Below are 23,493 nucleotides of genomic sequence, written 5' to 3'. Positions count from 1 at the left end.
ATCAAGGAACAAGAGGGGCTCCGAGGTGGAGCCCCAAGTGTGGCCGGCCACACCCCTTGGGGGCCCCCCATGAGGGCCTCCCAATCCATCCATGTCATCCCTAGATCTTTTGGAAAGATCCCTTTTAGATATTTTCCCAAAAAGCAACCAATCAATGCATTTCACTATTCACGACGACATTTTTCAGCGTCCGTTCGAATTGAAAATATTTATGTGGGCTTAGAACATTTCGAGTACCCACCAAAATTATTTTCAACGTGTTCCGAAATAATTCCGATTTAGTGATTTTCATCTGCAAAAAGCATCTGAAGTGGTTCCGGCAGCTCCGGAGCTTAGCCGGTTATTATCCCGGAAAATTCCAGAAAGCTTCTAGAATGATTATGGCACCCTCCAAGAATTATCAGGTATGTGCCGAAACCAATTTAACTTAATGGTATCCCCTGAAACAACTTTTCAGTTTCATCGAAACTCATCCGATGACCTCTCTGTGTGGAACCTTTTCCGCTGTCCAAAACTTTTCCGGTGTCCGAAACTTTTTCGGTGATTTTCTCTCAGACTCCTTGTCTAGTATTCAACATATATATGACCCTTAAGCTTGTGACCCTATAGGTTCGGTGAAGTATAGACATGACCCGGAACCCCTTCCGATCAATGATCGACATCGGAGCCGTGGACACCCATATTGACCCCTATACCCACACGAATGAATATTCGAGTGAACCTCGAGTTGTCGTGTGCTATTCCTGTTGCTTCGCGATATGTTACAAATACCCGAGGTGAGACATGTTGGCATTCCCGTGGATCAACAACTTGTCCACTATGCTAGTTACCTCGTTACTGGTATTGTTCTCTTTTCTCGTTTACGTGTTCCGGCATCCCTGTGATCAAATCACTCTGTGTCTGGCCAGACGATGATGGATACTATCGGTGTCAAAACCGGCGGATCTCGGGTAGGGGGTCCCGAACTATGCGTCTAGGCGGATGGTAACAGGACACAAGGGACACGATGTTTTTACCAGGTTCGGGCCCTCTCGATGGAGGTAAAACCCTACTCCTGCTTGATTGATATTGATGATATGGGTAGTACAAGAGTAGATCTACCATGAGATCAGAGAGGCTAAACCCTAGAAGCTAGCCTATGGTATGATTGTTGTTCGTCCTACGGACTAAAACCCTTCGGTTTATATAGGCACCGAAGAGGGTTAGGGTTACACAGAGTCGGTTACAATAGTAGGAGATCTACATATCTGTATCGCCAAGCTTGCCTTCCACGCCAAGGAAAGTCCCATCCGGACACGGGACGAAGTCTTCAATCTTGTATCTTCATAGTCCAGGAGTCTGGCCAAAGGCTATAGTCCGGCAATCCGGACACCCCTAATCCAGGACTCCCTCAGTAGCCCCTGAACCAGGCTTCAATGATGACGAGTTGGGCGCGCATATTGTCTTCGGCATTGCAAGGCGGGTTCCTCCTCCAAATACTTCATAGAAGATTTTGAACACAACGATAGTGTCCGGCTCTGCAAAATAAGTTCCACATACCACCGTAGAGAGAATAATATTTACACAAGTTCAATTTGCTGACGTACTTCATGGTGTGACATCACACCACGGCCAAGCCTTTATTTGAATCATTTTTACTGTCCCACCTCAGCGCGTTTAGCAAGGCGGTTTCCTTGGCACGTCTTGTCAAAGCAGAGATCATGTCCCCTTATTCCAGGATTCTTATCAACACGGGCGTGGGTAACCCAACTGCGCCATTGATTACGGCGCTTGGGAGATAAGCGAGTTTTACCAGGCTGGTGGGGACGCATAGTTTCGTCCGTCCATATAAGGGGATAAGGATCCACTTTTTCACACACGCCTTCTTCCTCCTTTGCTCATCCATTTCCGCGCACTCGAGCTCCAGCGCCCAAGTCCGCACATCTTGCCTCAACCTTCCCCAGCCATGTATGGAGGGGGAGGCAAGTGGATGGTCTCCTCCGTCACGGAGGGGCACATCAAAAAGCTGCGGAAGGCCGGATACTTGTCCAGCGACATCGCGCATCGGCTCCCCGACAAGGGGCAGCTCATCCCCACCCCCGGGCCCCATGAGAGGGTGGTGTTCCTCACCCACTTCCTCCGCGGACTAGGTTTTCCTCTTCACCCATTTGTCCGGGGGCTCATGTTCTACTACGGCCTGGATTTCCACGATCTGGCCTCGAATTTCATCCTCAGCATCTCGGCATTCATCATCGTGTGCGAGGCCTTCCTCTGCATCCAGCCCCACTTCGGCTTATGGCTGAAGACCTTCAATGTCAAACCGAAGGTAGTGGGCGGCCGCCAGGCAGAGTGCGGAGGTGCCATGGTGGGTAGGATGCCCAACGTCCTATGGCTCGAGGGCTCTTTTGTGGAGACCATAAAGGGGTGGCAATCGGGTGGTTCTACATCACCGAGCCGCGCGACCCTAAATGGGTGGCGGCCCCCAAATTCCGATCTGGCTTCCCTACACGGCTCACCTCCTGGAAGGAGACGGGCTTGACGTGGGGTAGTTCGGAAGAGCTGACCGGACTTCAATCCTGCATCCAAAGCCTGGTGAACAAGAAGCTCAAGCTTGTCAACGTAGTCCAAGTCATGCTCATCTGCCGGATCCTCCCGTGCCAACAACGGGCCTTCAGCTTATGGGAGTTTGATCCGGCACAGCACCAAACCTTGAGCAGGCTCTTCGACACTACGTACGAAGATGCCTGGAAGGTGCTGTTCAGGGGCACCGAGGCTCCCGCATCCGCTACCGAAGATCGCGGATACAGCTCGCAGCGTCAATCCAGCGAGGTAAGCTATTTTACCCTTTACGGGACTCTTGTTATCCATAGTTTGACTCTGTGCGGGATCTAAACTCCCTTACATTTGACAGGCCTGGCAAAAGACGTCCGGGCAGGTTAACTGTCCGGCTCCCTTGCCAGAAGACCCAACGGATGCCTGATTGACGGGGCTGCTAGTTCCGGCACCTCACGTGGTGCCGGAGAAGAAGGCCAAGAAGAAGGCCACGGGAACTCGAAATAGTTCCCGGCGCCAGGTGTTATCGGACTCATCCTCCGATGACTCTGAGGCAGACTCCTCCCACAAAGACGGGGAGGAGGAAAAAGAAGCCTCTCCCCCAGCGGGGGGAGAGAAGAAAAGGAAGGCCGCCCCAACGGGGGAGACCGAAGGGTCTAAGAAGGGAAGGACCCTCCCTCCGGACTACTCCACCAACACCGACGACAGCGAAGAGGAGTGGCCACCGAGGACTAAGCCCCTGGTGACATCGTAAGTGTCCGGATACCAGAATAACTCATGGTGTTTCGTTTGTCGCATAGAATCTCCTAACGCCGAATATAACCCTGCAGCACGCCCAAGGACGGGCTCGACACTTCAACGAGCGGCTCCCTGGCTTCGTCGGACGTGAATAGCACTTCACTTCCGGCCGTCTCCTCTCCTCGCGCTGCGGACGATGCTGAGGTGGGGTCCCAAAAGGGGCCCATCCAGGAGGAGGTCCCGGAGGTGCCGCAAGGCAACCTTACGGACTTCGAGCACAAGGGGGATCAAACCCCGAAGGGTTCTAAGTCCGGCCCTGGGCCGGACTCTGCACCGGAACCTTCAGTGGTTCTGGAGTCCAGCGGGCGGCCCCTTCGTAAGAAGGGCGAGACTGCGACACCGGTGACCTTCGTCCATCCGAAGGCACCGAATAATTTGCTGGAGGCGCTTAACGGCGCCTCCATCAACGAGGAGCACCGCACTATTATGAGTGTGGTGATCCAGAAAGTTCAGTCCGCCAAGAGCGGGCTGACTGAAGCCTGTGCCAGCCTTCTAACAGGCTTTGAGGTATGTAGTTAAGATATGTAAAAATATTACCGCATAGAAAGAGCCCCTGATGCTCAGTTTGGTGTTCGGAAAGAAAAGCCGAACTGAGGATCTAAAAAGATATACGCAGGAGTCTAACATAAGCATGTCAATATGGGAATGCAGGCTGCACTGCTGACCTCTGCCGCACTGACTGCGGAGGTCAATGCATTGAAGCAGAGCCTCGAGCGGTCCAAGAACGAGCTCGGCCTTGCCAAGAAGCAGCTCGAGTACAAGGAAGGTAAGTAATACCTTATGGAAGTATATAAAAGATGAGGTTGCAAAAAATAACAGGAATAACGTGAGAATTGCAGGGGCCACGAACGAGGTGGCGACCCTGAAGGAAGCGGTGTCCAAGGCCGAAAGCAATGCGGCCGCGGAACGCACCGAGCGAGAGAAGCAGGAGGCGCGGATGGCGGAGGTGCGGCAAGAGCTCCAGGCTCTCGTGGAAAAACACGAGAGTGTGGAGCGTGACTCAAAGACTCGAGAGTCCGAGCTTGCCTCGGCTCTTGAGAGCGCCAAAGCCGCTAAGGCCGAAGCCCAAAAAGCCCTCCAGGAAATTGAGGCATTAAAGAAGATAGCGGCGGGTAAGGCATTCTTTATGCAAAGCAAGCACGTGAAAGTGAATTACTTGTTACTTACCCGAATCCGGAGCTCTCCAGGAGCATTCGCAGATTTGCCCTGCAGTGTGTCCGACGCCGCCGCATTCTACCGGGCCGAGGAGGGGAGCTCAACGGAGAAGGTGTTCTGGTCTCAGTATGCTGAGGCCGGACACCCGGTGCCCTTGAGCGACCAGCTGAAGCAGCTGGTCGAGCTCCATAAGGTGGCCGGACAGGCCATGTAGGGCCTCATAGTTCGGCTATGGCCCGAGGAAGCCATGCCTGGGAGCTACTTCGGGCTGGTGAGGTGGCTGGTGGACGCCTGTCCATGGATTGAAGTCATCAAGCGCTCCGTCTGCATAGAAGGTTCCCGTAGGGCCCTTGCCCGTGCTAAAGTGCATTGGGGCAAGATGGACGCTGAGAAGCTTGTGACGGACGCTCCACCACCAGGCAGGGAGTATCGCAAAACCGAGATGTATTATGAGAACGTCATGAAGAGTGCCCGCCTTATAGCGTGTGAATGCTCCAAAGATGTAATTTTTGATTAAACTCACCTTTGTTATCCTGTACGCTGAAAACTTGTTCATATGCGCTAAGCAACGCTTGTGAATTTAAAATATTACCTTCTGTGCGGCCGTTTATTAAATTTGAGAGATGGCGAGTCGTCGGCTTCTGCCCCCATGCCACGAGTGCTAGGGTGTTCGCGATAAACTTGAGCGCTCTTTTTCCCATTCTTGGGTCCTTCGAGGGAGGCGCTCAACACAACGAGCAAGGCAACCGGACTATAATGCTTGAACACTCCCACTTAGCCATAGAATTCTATAATTTTAAATTTCGGTGAAGCCCCTAGTATTCGGAAGACCGAATTCGTGGCGCTATCCACGCCTGGTCCGGACAAAGCCGGCTCCTCGCTCTAAGTGGCATAAGTCTTTAGGGACTCGAAAAACCTCTCGAACAGCGACCGGCTCTCGCCCTATCATGACGGTCAGTTTTAGCTTTCTCCACTGAGGTGCTCAACCCAGCTCAACCGGGGCACAATCGCAGTGGTTCTCCCAGCGCTACCTTAGCCGATATAACGGAATGTAAGGTACCAAAACATGGGAGCCGGGCAAACCCAACTATTGACCCAAGACATGATTCGGAGCCGATGCATATAATGCTATAAGTTCGGGGTGCCGCACTTGTGAAAGTGTTCGGACTTATCACACCATATTTTGGGGTACTTAAGCCCCTGGTGTATTTGGCCGTACCAAAGCGTACGGATGCAACATGTCATAAGTGAACATATATAGATAAAAAAAAGGAATGCAATAATAGGCAAAAGCTATGCACTGTTTATTCAAAAAAGCTGCGGTAAAAGCAGAACGATACAAATAGTGCGATAAGAAAGGGACGGGACTATTTGACATGTCTCCCTCCAGGAGCGAGCTGCGGAATGATATGTAAAACAGGTATACTGCTCGTTATAGAGACCACCTGGACATTCGACGTAGCTTTCTGCTTCCCTGGCTGTTGCATCGTGTGTTCGGCAATTCTGCTGCCGGACAGGGCTTCTTGAGAAAGGAGTCCTGAAAGTAAGAGAAAAAAGAAGAATGACACAATTGGGAGCCCCTGGTGCGGTTGAGCCGCATTTTGGGCCTTCCGTGGTCATGCCCCTTCCCCTATGCCCATGGTATTTCCAGAGCGTAATTATGTACGCGTAGTACTGGTTTCGCAATTTTGCGAGGGTTGGGGTTGGGGCCGCATTGCTACACGTGCTCGGAACGTGCCAGGCGGTCTTGTTGTAGGTTACTCCGGGCGCGCTTGACGGTGTCCGGACATTGAATAGCCGGACTCGAAAATTGCCTTAAGAGGCTGCTTTGTACTTCTGCCGCGAGGGCCGTCGTATGCTCCTCTGTTCGGAGAGAGCGTTTGGTGTTTTCGTTGACCGTAATGACTCCTCGAGGGCCTGGCATTTTGAGCTTGAGGTATGCGTAGTGCGGCACCGCATTGAACTTTGCAAATGCGGTTCGTCCGAGCAGTGCGTGATAGCCGCTGCGGAACGGGACTATGTCGAAGATTAACTCCTCGCTTCGGAAGTTATCCGGTGATCCGAAGACCACTTCAAGTGTAATTGAGCCTGTACAGTTGGCCTCTACACCTGGTATGATGCCTTTGAAGGTCGTTTTTGTGGGTTTAATCCTTGAGGGGTCTATGCCCATCTTGCGCACTGTGTCCTGATAAAGCAGGTTCAGGCTGCTGCCGCCATCCATTAGGACTCTAGTGAGGTGAAATCCGTCAACGATTGGGTCTAGAACCAATGCGGCGAATCCACCATGGAGGATGCTTGTGGGGTGGTCCCTTCGATCAAAAGTGATCGGGCAGGAGGACCAAGGGTTGAACTTTGGGGCGACTGGCTCCATCGCATATACGTCCCTTAGTGCACGCTTCCGCTCCCTTTTGGGTATGTGGGTTGCGTATATCATGTTCACCGTCCGCACTTGTCGGGGGAAGCCCTTTTGTCCTTTATTGTTCGGCGGCCGGGGCTCCTCCTCGTTGTCGCTATGCAGCCCCTTGTCATTGTTTTCGGCATTTAACTTGCCTGCCTGCTTGAACACCCAACAATCCCTGTTGGTGTGATTGGCTGGCTTTTCGGGGGTGCCGTGTATCTGGCACGAGCGATCGAGTATTCGGTCCAAATTGGACGGGCCCGGAGTATTTCTTTTGAATGGCTTTTTTCGCTGACCGGGTTTAAAGCCTCTAAATCCGGCATTGACTGTCGTATCTTCAGCATTATCGCCATTAATGCGGCGCTTGTGCTTGTTGCGACGTGACCTGCCGTTGTTGTCCTTGGTATCCGAACTACCAGGGCTCTTGGTCATGTTATTACTATGAGCTAGCCAGCTGTCCTCTCCCGCGCAAAAGCGGGTCATGAGTGTTGTGAGGACTGCCATGGATTTCGGCTTTTCCTGTCCTAGGTGCCGGGCAAGCCACTCGTCGCGGATGTTATGTTTGAAGGCTGCAAGGGCCTCTGCATCCGGACAGTCGACGATTTGATTTTTCTTGGTTAGGAACCGTGTCCAGAATTGTCTGGCCGATTCTTCTGGCTGCTGAATGATGTGGCTTAGGTCATCGGCGTCTGGTGGTCGCACATAAGTGCCCTGGAAATTGTCGAGGAATGCGGCTTCCAGGTCTTCCCAACAACCAATGGATTCTGCTGGCAAGCTGTTAAGCCAATGCCGAGCTGGCCCTTTAAGCTTGAGTGGGAGGTATTTGATGGCGTGTAGATCATCACCGCGGGCCATGTGGATATGAAAGAGGTAGTCCTCGATGCAGACCGCGGGATCTGTTGTGCCATCGTATGATTCAATGTTTACGGGTTTGAAACCCTCAGGGATTTGATGATCCGTCACTTCGTCTGTGAAGCATAGTGGGTGTGCGGCGCCCGTGTATTAGGCTATATCACGACCTAGCTCAAATGAGCTTTGTCTACTGTGTTCGGCCCGGCCGGAATTGCCATATCCGGCATGACGGTTATCATCACGCATCGTGGGGCACCCACGCGAATCTTGTTTGTCTTGCCTTGTCCTCCAATATATCCCGCAGGTCTGGCGCATTTCCCCGCGCCTTGGTATTTTTTGAGCGGCGCCGGGGTGCGGCTTGAGTGGAGGGCCGAGAGGCCTCTCTGTCGCGGCCACGAGCTGGCCGGTCGGCCGTATCATGCATTGGTGATGTAGGTTTAGGTGCTTCCTCCTCTAATCGGGGTAGCAGCCTGCGTTTTGGGTAGCTCTTGCAGGGGCGTTCGAGTTCATACTCTTCGGCCGCGAGGACTTCAGTCCATCTGTCGGCTAGCAAGTCTTGGTCAGCTCTAAGCTGTTGCTGCTTTTTCTTGAGGCTGCTTGCCATGGCCATAAGCCTGCGTTTGAAACGCTCTTGTTCGACGGGATCCTCAGGCACGACAAATTCGTCGTCGTCGAGGCTTGCCTCATCTTCGGAGGGAGGCATGTAATTATCGTCCTCTATCTCTCTGTCTGCCGCTCTCTCATGGGGGCTGGCTTCTCCATCCTCCGCTGAATCCGGCCGGAGGGGGTTGTCTTCGGCACTGTCCAGGGTGTTATTATCTCCCGTGCCGGAATCACAGTTTTTGCTGTGGCAGGATTTAGAGCGGCGCCGCTGACGCCGGCGCTTAGGCTGTTTGTTGGAGGGGTCATCCTCTATTGTTCCATCGCCATTCCCGTCTTTTGGAGTGTCCACCATGTAAATGTCGTATGACGAGGTGGCCTTCCAGTGCCCTGTAGGCGCTTGTTCTTGGTCGTCTCCTACATCATCGTCCATACCGTCGATGTCTTCGGAGTCGAAGTCGAGCATGTCGGTTAAATCATCGACAGTGGCTACTAAGTGGGTGGTGGGTGGGTTTTGAATTTCTTCGTCGTCCGCATCCCAACCTTCCTGACCATAATCCGGCCAGGGCTCTCGTGATAAAGAGAGAGACTTTAGTGAATTCAGGATGTTGCCAAAGGGCGAGTGCTGAAAGATGTCCGTGGCAGTGAACTCCATGATCAGCGCCCAATCGGATTCGATTGGCAGGGGCGCGGAAGGTTCGGAGTCCGGAGAGGAGTCCGGCACCTTGGAGTCACGAGCTTCATGAAGGACAGGGTTGGTGTTCGGCTCAATCGCCGTAGAGATAGCAGCCCTCGAGGCGGTGTCCAACCACCCGTCCTTGATCGGCGCAGTCAGCTCCGAGCTAAGGGTCGGAGCGGACACTTGTGCGGCCTCCAGGGCACTGTATGGCGGCAGAGCTAGATCATGCCCTTCGTGACAGTGCGGCGCGCTTGGCTGTGGCTCGAACCGTCGAAGATCAAGTCTCCGCGGACGTCAGCCGTGTAGTTCAAACTTCCAAATCTGACCTGATGGCCAGGGGCGTAGCTTTCAATCTGCTCCAGATGGCCAAGCGAATTGGCCCGCAGTGCAAAGCCGTCGAATACAAAGATCTGTCCAGGGAGAAAAGTCTCACCCTGGACCGCTTCGTTGTTGATGATCGGAGGAGCCATCGGGCCTAAAGATGACGACACAGAGGAACTCTCAATGAAAGCACCAATGTCGGTGTCAAAACCGGCGGATCTCGGGTAGGGGGTCCCGAACTGTGCGTCTAGGCGGATGGTAACAGGAGACAAGGGACACGATGTTTTTACCCAGGTTCGGGCCCTCTCGATGGAGGTAAAACCCTACTCCTGCTTGATTGATATTGATGACATGGGTAGTACAAGAGTAGATCTACCATTATATGGAGCTAGCCTATGGTAGGATTGTTGTTCGTCCTACAGACTAAAACCCTCCGGTTTATATAGGCACCAAAGAGGGTTAGGGTTACACAGAGTCGGTTACAATAGTAGGAGATCTACATATCCGTATCGCCAAGCTTGCCTTCCACGCCAAGGAAAGTCCCATCCGGACACGGGACGAAGTCTTCAATCTTGTATCTTCATAGTCCAGGAGTCCGGCCAAAGGCTATAGTCCGGCAATCCGGACACCCCCTAATCCAGGACTCCCTCAGATACCATAACACCGAGAGGGCCCAGAGATGTCTCTCCATCGTCGGAGGAGCAAATCCTAATCTTGAGCTATCAAGTTACTTGACATACTTTTCCATGAACCCGTAAGCCGACGTAATAGCCACCCATTTACGGATGACGTTTAACAAACCCCAAAGTTCATGAAGCAAGCATGAAGAAACTTAATACTCTCATGGTCTAAGGAATCATGCAAACGTTAACCATCTCTGTGTTATTTACCATTAACTTGTGATGAATGAATCTCATGGCATAACATCAATCCGGGTCGATTCAACACAAATGTTCTCTTAACATTGTGCCATCAAAGTTGCTGGCATAGACATGCCCATGATCGGGAAAACATAATCATCATGCAACACTTGAGCTAGTCTTAGAGGCATGACTAGGAATACATTTTACCGTTTATTATTCCACACGTGCACACGGGTTTTCCCCAGAGCCTTTATGGATATACGGGCTCGGGAACCACACCAGTTATAGCATGGAACATAAACATAATTATGAACTTGGAGATAAATAATAGCATTTATTATTGCCTCTAGGGCATATCTCCTACAGACTCCCACTTGCACTAGAGTCAATAATCTAGTTTAATGCTAATGCACTTCACACCTGTGGCACATCGGTGTAAATATGCTTCGCTTGTGGTATAGCCTGATGTCCGACGGATCCGACAACTTTAGCTCCGTGTCTATCTCTGCATATCCTCGCATTTTCACGCTTTCACAAAATTCATATTTTGTGCGGACTTGGCTTTTATGTATGTGAATCACGGGTCGAACCTGGATTCCTCAGACTAAGTTATGGAGAAACTACCTGCAGCAGTGTCCCATAGACAAAAGCCATCTTGGAACCATACTAAGTTCATGAATGAACTATATGATTCAACATCTTGTTTGTCGCTTCTAAAGCGTCAACATACTTAGTCATTTGTTATAGAATTCGCCATAGTATCCTGTTGGGAAAAATTTCCAACTACCGTGCCACCATATTGTGTATTACACAAAACCCTTAACTTAAATCAAAAATCGCATGGAGAAAAGATGAAGGTTGTATCGATGTAACATTTTACAATGAACTCTTCACGATCTCTGCTTGCGAGAAAACATATCATCAGTACTTACTCTAGTACTTAATGACATCTTTCACTGTTGTCCCATGATGAGTACTTTGATCACTTTAGTATCCATACCCGCAACACCTTGGGAGTATCGGACATATCTGGTTGTTTTACATACCATGGAATACATGATTAATCCAAACACAAAAGTGTGTGGAATCTGCATCATGTATTTTGCTCATCAGTGTTTTGGGACACTTATTCTTGCCAAAACTCTTTCCATGTGACTTCGGCAAGAATCACTCCTTGTCGTTCTTAGTGCTAAACGGTTTTAGCATCTTGTCAATATGTATTTATTTCTTAGCCCTATTAGGTAAATCTATCTCCATAGATCATTATGCCTAATATTGAGGCTATTTAGCCTAAGCACTTCATCAAAAAACTATTTTCAAATGAAGTCCTAATTCATGTCAAGAAATTTATTTCCAATTAACAATGTGTCAAGCACACAAGGTTTTTAGAAATACTATTACGCTCCCACTTACTTTCTTGAATTACAAGCATCTTCGTTACCCATTGATGAAGTCAAACCCCTTTGACCATTTCATTAAAGCACGAAGATTCCAACTCCATTTTGCTCTCTTCTGTCCATCGCTGGAACTCTGAAGTTTGCACCATTACTAGCATCCTCTGGATAGACAAAATGCCTTGGACTGTAACACATGCTAGTCCTTGGTTTCATTTCCATCAGATGGAAATCCTATTGTCATCCATGTTTCATATCTCATGATTGAAATATGTATTAATTGCTAGTTCAACCCGAACCGACTTTAAGCATCGCTACGATGAAAACAACCTCATCGTAGTCAACTCTTGAACTTGTTATTTCAACAAGTCGAGCTTTATGGATAAAACATTTTTATCCGTATCAGTTTTAAGTTCCATAAATATTCGTTAGACTCTAAGTCTTCCGAAAGGTGTATCAAGGTTTTAATCTTGAATCACTTATATGGAAACTAACTCGGGTTGTATTGGGATTTAGCCAATTCCGGAGTCAGGTCCCATCAACGCTTCCTTGTGTATCATAGGTATAATGTTGTCTAACAACAATATCTCGTTTGCACACCTGAGAGGTTTGCACGAGCCTTGCCTACGTGGTTCAGCTGCAAGTTCGACCGAAGTTCATACATTTTATTGTAGAGACTTCCGTATCAATCACATTAGGAAACTCTGGAATTACTTCCAATGTCTCTTTCCTTTGATATGATGACGAAGATACTATTTATCTCATCAAGTTGCACTATTCTCCCACTCACCTTTTTGAAAGAACCATTCTCTTTAAAAGTACACCGTTTCGCGGTAACCATATTTGCCTCGGTATAGTGAGGGAAGAATACCCAACATTTTGGTATAACCTACAAAGTAGCACTTGTCTGATTTGGAATAGGTTTGTAACCTTTTACACAAGCCCCATATTCCAAATGTTAAGAAAATATATAACATGGTTGGGCGTACCATACCAAGGCTTCATTTCAACAGACCCGATGTAGCTCTTTTCAGTGTAAAATCTGCAGTCTCTAAAGCAATCCTTTAAAAGGGATAATGGAAATTTTATTTATGTCTTCTTTGACCTTACCATGTCATAAATGGTTAGATTACATATCCAAAGACTTTTCACTTGCAGTGGTGTTCTGGGAGGTGCAAGTTATGAAACCCCTTTCACAACTCATCAGACATTCGCTAAACATGTAACTCAAATATTCCTTTGTGCAATCAAATTGTAGAAACATAATTTTCTTGTTACAATAACTTCTACTTCATTTTTGAAAACCTCTCGAATGATTTCAAAAGATCCAGACTTACGTCTCATCAAGTAAATATGCATATATCTACTTGAGTCATTTCTAAAGATAAATAAATCCACCACTTGCAAGAACATTTATTGAACTACACCCATCAAAATGTATGATAACCAATAAGTTTGTTGCTCGTTCCTTATGGCCTGTGAACGGTATTTCAGTCACTTCACTTTTCGGAGGAAAGTTGCAAGTGTCAGATGATTCATAATCAAACGACTTCAAAATCCATCATAATGGAATTTTCCATGCGGGTTTCTCCAATGTGACCAAATGCAGTGCCACACATGTGTGGTATTGTCATAGTCTTGCGACATTTAGCACCAGCGTTATGGATGTATCATTTTACCATCAATATTCATAACATACATCCCATCTTGGATGGAAGCATGGCCCTTCATGTTATTCATAATACTTAACAACAATTGTTGTTTTTATGAACAACTCTTTTGCAACAAACATTGTGCAATGGGCTAGAGTGTAAGAAACTCTAAAATGAATTATGAAAGTAAACATAGAGGTAATATATTAATATCATTATTCATAACATACATCTCATTCACAATGAGAGTATGGCTCTTCTGTTATTCATAACATCAAACATCAAAAGTTCTCTTATGAACAACCTTCTTGCAAGATACTTTATGCAATGGGCTAGAGTGTATAAAACTCTAAAATGTTTTATGAAACTAAATACATAGGGTAATACACCGATGGAAGATATAGTAACATTTACTATGTTCCATGTGTGTATTTAAACCTCATTCCTGGCCAGTCTTTCAGGCGGTAGTAGTTCTTGCATGGATTCGCAACAGAATGCAATTGAGCGAGTATCTTTGTGATAAACTCACAATACCCAAGAATTAGTGATTAACAAGTTTAATCATAATTCCCAAGAACTATTTCTTCTGACCAGCCTTCTATACATCAATAACTCGTATGACATTCATACATATGAGATGGATATTCCAGTCTTTATTCTTTTTGCCTTTATACTTCTAACAGTTTAACTTTCAGTATTTCTCCTACTCTCAGAAGAAGCACTCAACCTAAGAGTGGCGTTAGCTCTGGACTTCCTAGGTGTGAAAGTTTCACTAACACCCTTCGGACACTTCCTTTCTCTTTAAGTTGTTGTTTTATTCACCTTTCATCATATGACAGGCGTTCTTCTGGATTCCTCTCTTATCATTCTAATGCATAGTAAACTCCTTTACTAATAGTTTGCAAACAAACATTTCTTTGGATATCTCATATCTTTTAGCCTTTGTCTGTCTCTAAAAATGATTTTCAGATTCCATGAATATCACATAACTATCCAAACTTTCGAAGTTCGGGTCTCATGGAAGCAAACATATTGCACTTGACTGAAAAGGAATTCTAGCTTTTGGATCGAAGGACGAGAGTCACATGATCCATAGCATAAGCGAGAGAATACCGAAAGTATGCGATAGGACAAAGTCCTTCTCGACACTTTTGAGGACAATCCTCACATTACGTTACCAACCGTAAAGATTTAACCAGATATTTAATAGCTATTCAATTTTAACAGGGAAGGTGGAAACGCGAGCCATTATTCTACAACTATTATGCATATAACACTTAGACAGTGTCCATAATTAATTGCACTAAAATTTTAAACTAGTTAATTCTATAGCGTGCTCCCACTCAAATCAATATCTCTCATAATTGATTGTGAGTGATTCAAGATCCGTATTTCAATTGTTCGCCATTGGTGTAACACCACTGATGACGAAAATCTCAACCGGTAGGCCAACTTGCCAATCACATCTCTATGTGACTCTTGTTCATCTTTTGATGCGAGTGTTCCGAGCTCATGACGGTCATGCCTGAACGTCAAGTCAACCAAGTGATCTAGCTGCGAGGTCTCAACTCACCCGCCTCACACATCCCTAATAGTTCGTACCCGTGTGACACGACGCACCCCGAAAAGTTAGGTGCCGTGACGGTGCTATACTTGGGAGAACACTAACTACTTGATATTTTTGTGAGAGATCACCCTAATAAAAAGCAACTACTGCGCAATCAAAAAGGGTGCATCAAAAGGGATAAACATCTCAGGCAATTCATAATAACATGATATGGTATAGCCCTGTCTGATGGAGAAGTCTTTCATTTCTTCATCTTTGGCATTCGCGTCGGTGTTCACCTTCGCGAAGATTGCCACCACCTTGTCGATGCACTAGATAATATTGCTATCTCTATAGCTAATAAAATAATGCATTACGCAAGGTTGACACGCAGGTCATTTGAAGTGCAATCATATGGCTCCAGCCATCATGTCAAATCATGACATGCAGGTCATGTTAATCAATTTACATCATATAGACATCTCATACATAATCAAATTATTATGAGCACTGCTATACCACATCATATGCACATGCAAACCCTCCTGCAAAACCAAGTTAGACATCTCTAATCGGTTCATGCAAAAACTTGTTTTACGTGGCTTCTAAGGTTTCGAAACAAACCGAAGTTACCAACGTCCATCATCAAGTATGATAATTCAAGCGCTAGATTAACTTATCGCGGTGTATGAAACAGGAGATAATAAAATCTCGAGCCCCACAGTGAACTTCGTCATATGCATGACCCCCGTGCAGATCATATCTGCATTGCCCTTTAGTCTATGAAACATCCATCTTTCTTTTACTAAAGTGGAACCCAAAGAACTATTAGCACTTCGTTGATCTATTAATCAGCATGCTCAGGAGCAGCATGAAAGGATCGTGGATTGCCAGAACTTTTTCAAATTCCACAATGTTGTCAAGATCAGGACTACGCAAACTTAAGGGAAGCAACAAGAACATCGGGTAATAGATTTCATCTGCTACCCGCACAAATAATTTTCAGTAATAGAACTCATCTACTACCTAATTATATTGTGCAACACCCATACATCTCCATGTATTCTAGATCGCAACCTGCATCTACGCATAGCATGGCTCTGATACCACTGTAGGGGAACGCAGCAGAAAACAAAAAATTTCCAACCTACGCACCAGCCCAGGACCACTATGGAGACTGCATACATGGTTTGATCCTTTTCATTACCGACTCGTAGCGCAGCGGGAAGTAGAGTCGATGACGATCGGCGGTGCAGATCCCCGCAGCTAGGATTTACAACCTCCCAACTGCGAGGATGTATACCCTCATCTGCTCCTCAGACAGCCCTGGTCGAACAGCCCCCCCCCCCCCCCGGACGGTGTCGCGGACAGCCCTTCGGGAGGACCTTCGAAACTCGAACGGTCACTCGGACAACCCTTCGGGAGGACCTTCAAAACTCGGACGGTCATACGGACAGCCCTTCGGGAGGCACTCATGAACTAAGACCGAAACTACGATCTCTCTACAGAGTTGCAGACATACGGTGTCATCTATCCGGCAGGGCTTCGCCGTCCAGAACTAGTTCCTGCCGGAACCCAGACAGCCTTTCGGCTCTACGAAACTATTTCGCTGGGAGGGAGAGAAGAAGCCAGATCATTGCATGGCACTTGTATGAGAGCAAAGGGATAAGTGTGGAGGGCTGCCCCTCCACCTCTATTTATAGGAGATCCCAATGGGTAGGGTAGTTTAACACAAAAACCCAAAATGCACATGAATGAAGTCCTTCCTCAAGGGCATAAGAGTGAAAACCAAGGAACAAGAGGGGATCCAAGGTGGAGCACCAAGTGTGGCCGGCCACACCCCTTGGGGGGCCCCATGAGGGCCTCCCAATCCATCCATGTCATCCCTAGATCTTTTGGAAAGATCCCTTTTAGATATTTTCCCAAAAAGCAACCAATCAGTGCATTTCACTATTCACGACGACATTTTTCAGCGCCCGTTCGAATTGAAAATATTTATGTGGGCTTAGAACATTTCCAGTACCCACCAAAATTATTTTAAACGCGTTCCGAAATAATTCCGGTTTAGTGATTTTCATCTGCGAAAAGCATCTGAAGTGGTTCCGGCAGCTCCAGAGCTTATCCGCTTATTATCCCGGAAAATTCCAAAAAGCTTCCAGAATGATTCTGGCACCCTCCAAGAATTATCAGGCATGTGCCGAAACCAATTTGACTTAATGGTATCCCCTGAAACAACTTTTCAGCTTCATCGAAACTCATCCGATGACCTCTCTGTGCGGAACATTTTCCGCTGTCCGAAACTTTTCCGGTGTCCGAAACTTTTTCGGTGATTTTTTCTCAGACTCCTTGTCTAGTATTCAACAGATATATGACCCTTAAGCATGTGACCCTATAGGTTCAGTGAAGTATAGACACGACCCGGAACCCCTTCCGATCAATGATCAACATCGGAGCCGTAGACACCCATATTGACCCCTATACCCACACGAATGAATATTCGAGTGAACCTCGAGTTGCCGTGTGCTATTCCTGTTGCTTCGCGATATGTTACAAATACCCGAGGTGAGACATGTTGGCATTCCCATGGATCAACAACTTGTCCACTATGCTAGTTACCTCGTTACCGGTATTGTTCTTTTTTCTCGTTTCCGTGTTCCGGCATCCCTGTGATCAAATCAAACTGTGCCTGGCCAGACGATGATGGATACCATAACAACGAGAGGGCCCAGAGATATCTCTCCATCGTCGGAGGTGCAAATCCCAATCTTGAGCTATCAAGTTACTTGACATACTTTTCCATGAACCCGTAAGCCGCCGTAATAGCCACCCATTTACGGATGACGTTTAACAAACCCCAAAGGTCATGAAGCAAGCATGAAGAAACTCGATACTCTCATGGTCTAAGGAATCATGCAAATGTTAACCATCTCTGTGTTATTTACCATTAACTTGTGATGAATGAATCTCATAGCATAACATCAATCCGGGTCGATTCAACATAAATGTTCTCTTAACATTGTGCCCTCAAAGTTGCTGGCATAGACATGCCCATGATTGGGAAAACATAATCATCATGCAACACTTGAGCTAGTCTTAGAGGCATGACTAGGAATACATTTTACCGTTTATTATTCCACACGTGCACATGGGTTTTCCCCCAGAGCCTTTATGGATATACGGGCTCGGGAACCACAGCAGTTATAGCATGGAACATAAACATAATTATGAACTTGGAGATAAATAATAGCATTTATTATTGCCTCTAGGGCATATCTCCTACAACCGTGTGATATGATACTCTCTATTACACATAAGCCTTATTATATCTTCCTCAAAACAGCCACCATATCTACCTATCATGGCCCTTCCATAGCCATTCCGAGATATATTGCCATGCAACTTCCACCGCTTCCATTTTGATGACTTGAGCATTCATTGTCATATTGCTTTGCCTGATCGTAAGATAGCTAGCATGATATTTCTCTTGCTTGTCCGTTTTTTGATATCATTGTTATGCTAGATCATTGCACATCCTGGTACACTGCCAGAGGCATTCATATAGAGTCATACTTTGTTCTAGGTATCGAGTTGTAATTTTTTATTTCTTTTGAGCTATAAGTAAATAGAAGTGTGATGATCATCATTATTCATTATTAGAGCATTGTCCCTGTGATGAAAGGATGATGGAGACTATGATTCCCCCACAAGTTAGGATGAGACTCCGGACTAAAAAGAAAAAAGGAAGAGAAAAATAAAAAGAGAAAAAATAAAAGAAGAGGAAGAAGGGGCATGCTAATTCTACACTTGTGCTTCAAAATAGCACCATGTTTTTCATATAGAGAGTCTCCTACGTTGTCACTTTCATATACTATTGGGAATTTTTCGTAGTAGAGTTTGATGCATACCCACTTAGTTTCATATTGAGCTTTCATACACTTATAGCTCTTAGTGCATTCGTTGCATGGCAATCCCTACTCCTCACATTGATATCAATTGATGGGAATCTCCATAGCTATTAATTTGTTTCTTCGATGTGAGACTAACTTTCTTTTTGTCTTCTCCAAATTAATCTCTACCACCGTGTTTTGTTCCACCCATAGTGTTATATCCATGGCTTGCACTCATGTATTGTGTGAGAGTGAAAATGCTGAAGCGTGTTAAAAAGTATGAACCAATTACTTGACTGACACCGGGGTAGTACATGATTTATACTTTATGTTAAGAAGACAGAGCATGACAAGACTATATGATTTTGTAGGGATAACGTTCTTTAGCATCGTTATTTTGAAAGACATGATTGTTTGTTGGGATACCTGAGTATTGATGTCTTTATGTCAAATTATAGACTATTGCTTTGAATCACTCGTGTCTTAATATTCATGCCATGACTAGACATATGATCAAAATTATGCTAGGTAGCATTCCACATCAAAAATTATCTTTTTATCATTTACCTGCTCGAGGACGAGCAAGAATTAAGCTTGGGGGTGCTAATACATCTCTGTCGTATCTATAATTTTTTATTGTTCCATGCCAATATTATACAACTTTCACATATTTTTGGCAACAACTTATATGATTTGTTGGACTAACCTATTGATCCAGTGCCCAGTGCCAGTTCCTGTTTTTTGCATGTTTTTTGTTTTGTAGAAAATCCATATCAAATGAAGTCCAAACGAAATAAAAATTTACGGAGAATTATTTTGGAATATATGTGATTTTTGGGAGTTGGAATCAACGTAAACGGAGGCCCACAACCCCCACAAGACACTAGGGCGCGCCCAGGGCCCTGGCGCGCCATGGTGGGTTGTGGTCACCTCGAACGTCGGTTGGAGCTCTACTTCGGGTGCAAGGAAGCTTATATCCAGAAAAATCATGTTAAAATCTCAGTGCAATCAGAGTTACGGATCTCCCGGAATATAAGAAACGGTTTTAGGCCAGATCTGGGGAACACTAAACAGAAGAGAACAGAGAGGGAGATCCAATCTCGGAGGGGCTCTCGCCCCTCCGCCACCATGGAGGCCATGGACCAGAGGGGGAACTCTCCTCCCATCTAGGGGGGAGGCCAAGGAAGAAGAAGAAGAAGGAGGGGGCTCTCTCCGCCTCTCTCCCGGTGGCGCCGGAGTGCCGCCGGGGCTAGGATCATGACGGCGATCTACATCAACAATCTTGCTACCGTCAACACCAACTTTCTCCCCCTCTATGCAGCGGTGTAGCACCTCTTTTCCCCATTGTAATCTCTACTTAACATGGTGCTCAATTCTATATATCATTTCCCAATGATATGTGGTTATCCTATGATGTTTGAGTAGATCTGTTTTGTCTTGTGGGCTAATCATGATGTTGGTTTGTATGAGTGTATATTTTATTTATGGTGTTGTCCTACGGTGCCCTTCATCTCGCACAAACATGAGGGGTCCCACTGTAGGGTGTTGCAATATGTTCATGGTTCTCTTACGATGGGTTGCTAGAGTGACAGAGGCTTAAACCCGAGTAAGGGGGTATGGTGTATGGGAGTAAAGAGGACTTGATACTTAATGCTATGGTTGTGTTTTACGACCTTAATGAGCTTTAGTAGTTACGAATTCTTGCTAGAGTTCCAATAATAAGTGCATATGATCCAAGTAGAGAAAGTCTGTTAGCTCATGCCTCTCCCTCATGTAAAATTGCATGAATGATTACTGGTCTAGTTATCGATTGCCTAGGGACAAATGACTTTTTGACAAAATCTATCCACTTCTATTATCTCGCAATTTATTTGTAGTTTTATTCTCACAAAGTACTCGTAGTTTTATTCTTGCAAAATAGTTTTCATACTTGTTTTAGGTAAAGCAAACATTAAGTGTGCGTAGAGTTGTATCGGTGGTTGATAAAACTTGAGGGAATATTTGTTCTACCTTTAGCTCCTCGTTGGGTTCGACACTCTTATTTATCGAAGAAGGCTACAAACGATCCCCTATACTTGTGGGTTATCAGGTATTTTCATGGCTTGTGCATTTTTTTGATATCTTTGCTATGCTAGATCATTGCACATCCTGGTACACTGCTAGAGGCATTCATATAGAGTCATATTGTTCTAGATATTGAGTTGTAAGTAAACAGAAGTGTGATGAACATCGTTATTAGAGCATTTCCCCAATGAGGAAAGTACGCTGGAGACTGTGATTCCCCCACAAGTCGGGATGAGGCTCCAGACGAAAAAAATAAAAAATAAAAAAAGAGGCCAAAGAGCCCAAACAAAAAAGAGAGCCAAAAGAGCCCAAAATAAAAAAAATGAGAGAAAAAGAGAGAAGTGGCAATGCTACTATCCTTTTTCCACACTTGTGCTTCAAAGTAGCACCATGTTCTTCATGTTAGAGAGTCTCCTAAGTTGTCACTTTCATATATTACTAGTGGGAATTTTTTGTTATGGAACTTGGCTTGCATATCCAATGATGGGCTTCCTCAAATTGCCCTAGGTCTTCGTGAGCAAGTAAGTTTGATGCACACCCACTTAGTTTTCTTTTGAGATTTCATACACTTATAGCTCTAGTGCATCCGTTGCATGGAAATCCCTACTCACTTGCATCGATATCAATTGATGGGCATCTCCATAGCCTATTAATTTTCCTAGTTGAGTGAGACTTTCTCCTCTTTTGTCTTCTCCTCATAACCACCTTCTAGTCCACCTATAGTGCTATATCCATGGCTCATGCTCATGTATTGCGTGAAAGTTGAAAAAGCTTGAGAACATTAAAAGTACGAAACAATTGCTTGGCTTGTCATCGGGGTTGTGCATGATGAAATACTTTGTGTGGTGAAGATGGATCATAGCCAGACTATATGATTTTGTAGGGATAACTTTATTTTATCCATGATATTTTGAGAAGACATGATTGCTTTATTAGTATGCTTGAAGTATTATTGTCTTAATGTCAAATGACAGACTATTTCTTTGAATCACTCATGTCTTAATATTCATGCCATGATTAGATTATATTATCAAGATTATGCTAGGTAGCATTCCACATCAAAAATTATCTTTTTTATCATTTACCTACGCGAGGACGAGCAATAATTAAGATTGGGGATGTTGATACTTTTTGATTATTTCATGCCAATATTCTACAACTTTCATATACTTTTGGCAACTTTTTATATTATTTTTGGGACTAACATATTGATGCAGTGCCCAGTGCTAGTTCCTATTTTTTGCCTGTTTTTTGTTTCACAGAATACCCATATCAAATGGAGTCCAAACGCAATAAAAACTTACAGAGATTTTTTGGAATATATGTGATTTTTTGGGAAAAAGAATCAACGCGAGACGATACTCGGGGCCCCACAAGCCCTAGGGGCGCACCCCCCTACCCAGGGCGTGCTTGGCAGGCTTGTAGCCACCCCGTAAGGCGGTTGGTGCCCTTCTTCTTCCGCAAGTAAGATAATATCCAGATAAAAATCGTGTTAAAATTTCATCCCAATCGGAGTTATGGATCTCCGGAAATTTAAGAAACGGTGAAAGGCCAGAATCGGGGAACGCAGAAACAAAAGGAAATAGAGAGAGAGAGAGAGAGAGAGAGAGAGAGAGAGAGAGAGAGAGATCCTTTCTCAGAGGGCTCCTGCCCCTCCGCCGCCATGGAGGCCATGGACCAGAGGAAAACCCCTCCTCCCATCTAGGGGGTTCAAGGAAGAAGAAGGAGGAGGGGGCTCTCTCCCGGTGGCACCGGAACGCCACCGGGGCAATCATGGTGTGACGGCGATCTACTACAAAAACTTCGTCATCTTCGCCAACACCTCCATCACCTTCTTCCATCTATCTACAGTGGTCCACTCTCGTGCAACCCATTGTACCCTCTACTTGAACATGGTGCTTTATGCTTCATATTATTATCCAATGATGTGTTGCCATCCTGTGATGCTTGAGTAGATTTTTGTTTTCCTATCGGCGATTGGTGGAATTGCTATGATTGGTTTAATTTGCTTGTGGTTATGTTGTTGTCCTTTGGTGTCCATCCTATGAGCGCGCATGTGGATCACACCATAGTTTACTTGTATGTTGACAGGAATATGTATTGGAGGGCAAGGGTGATAGCAGCTTCAGCCTAGCATGGAAATTGATGCATACGGGATTGAAGGGGGACCAATATATCTTAATGCTATGGTTGGGTTTTACCTTAATGAATGTTAGTAGTTGCGGATGCTTGCTAATAGTTCCAATCATAAGTGCATAGAATTCCAAGTAAGGGATGACATGCTAGCAGTGGCCTTTCCCACATAAAACTTGCTATCGGTCTAGCTAGTAACGTAGTCAATAGCTTATGGACAATTCTGCAACTCCTACCACCACTTTTCCACACTCGCTATACTAACTTAATTGATTATTTATCTAAATAGCCCCTAGTTTTTATTTATGTCCTCATTATTATCTTGCAAACCTATCCTACAACATCTACAAAGTACTTCTAGTTTCATACTTGTTCTAGGTAAAGCGAACATTGAGCGTGTGTAGAGTTGTATAGGTGGTCGATAGAACTTGAAGGGAATATAAATTCTACCTTTAGCTCCTCGTTGGGTTCGACACTCTTATTTATCGAGAAAGGCTACAACTGATCCCCTATACTTGTGGGTTATCAAGACCTTTTCTGGCACCGTTGCCGGGGAGAAGACTTGAAAACATTGGTGCATGCTTGTCTAGTTGCATCATCTTGGCAATCCAACTTGAAC

The sequence above is a fragment of the Triticum aestivum genome, chromosome 2B (assembly GCF_018294505.1).
Source record: "Triticum aestivum cultivar Chinese Spring chromosome 2B, IWGSC CS RefSeq v2.1, whole genome shotgun sequence".
Taxonomy (NCBI): domain Eukaryota; kingdom Viridiplantae; phylum Streptophyta; class Magnoliopsida; order Poales; family Poaceae; genus Triticum; species Triticum aestivum.
Note: the sequence above shows the minus strand (reverse complement) of the source record.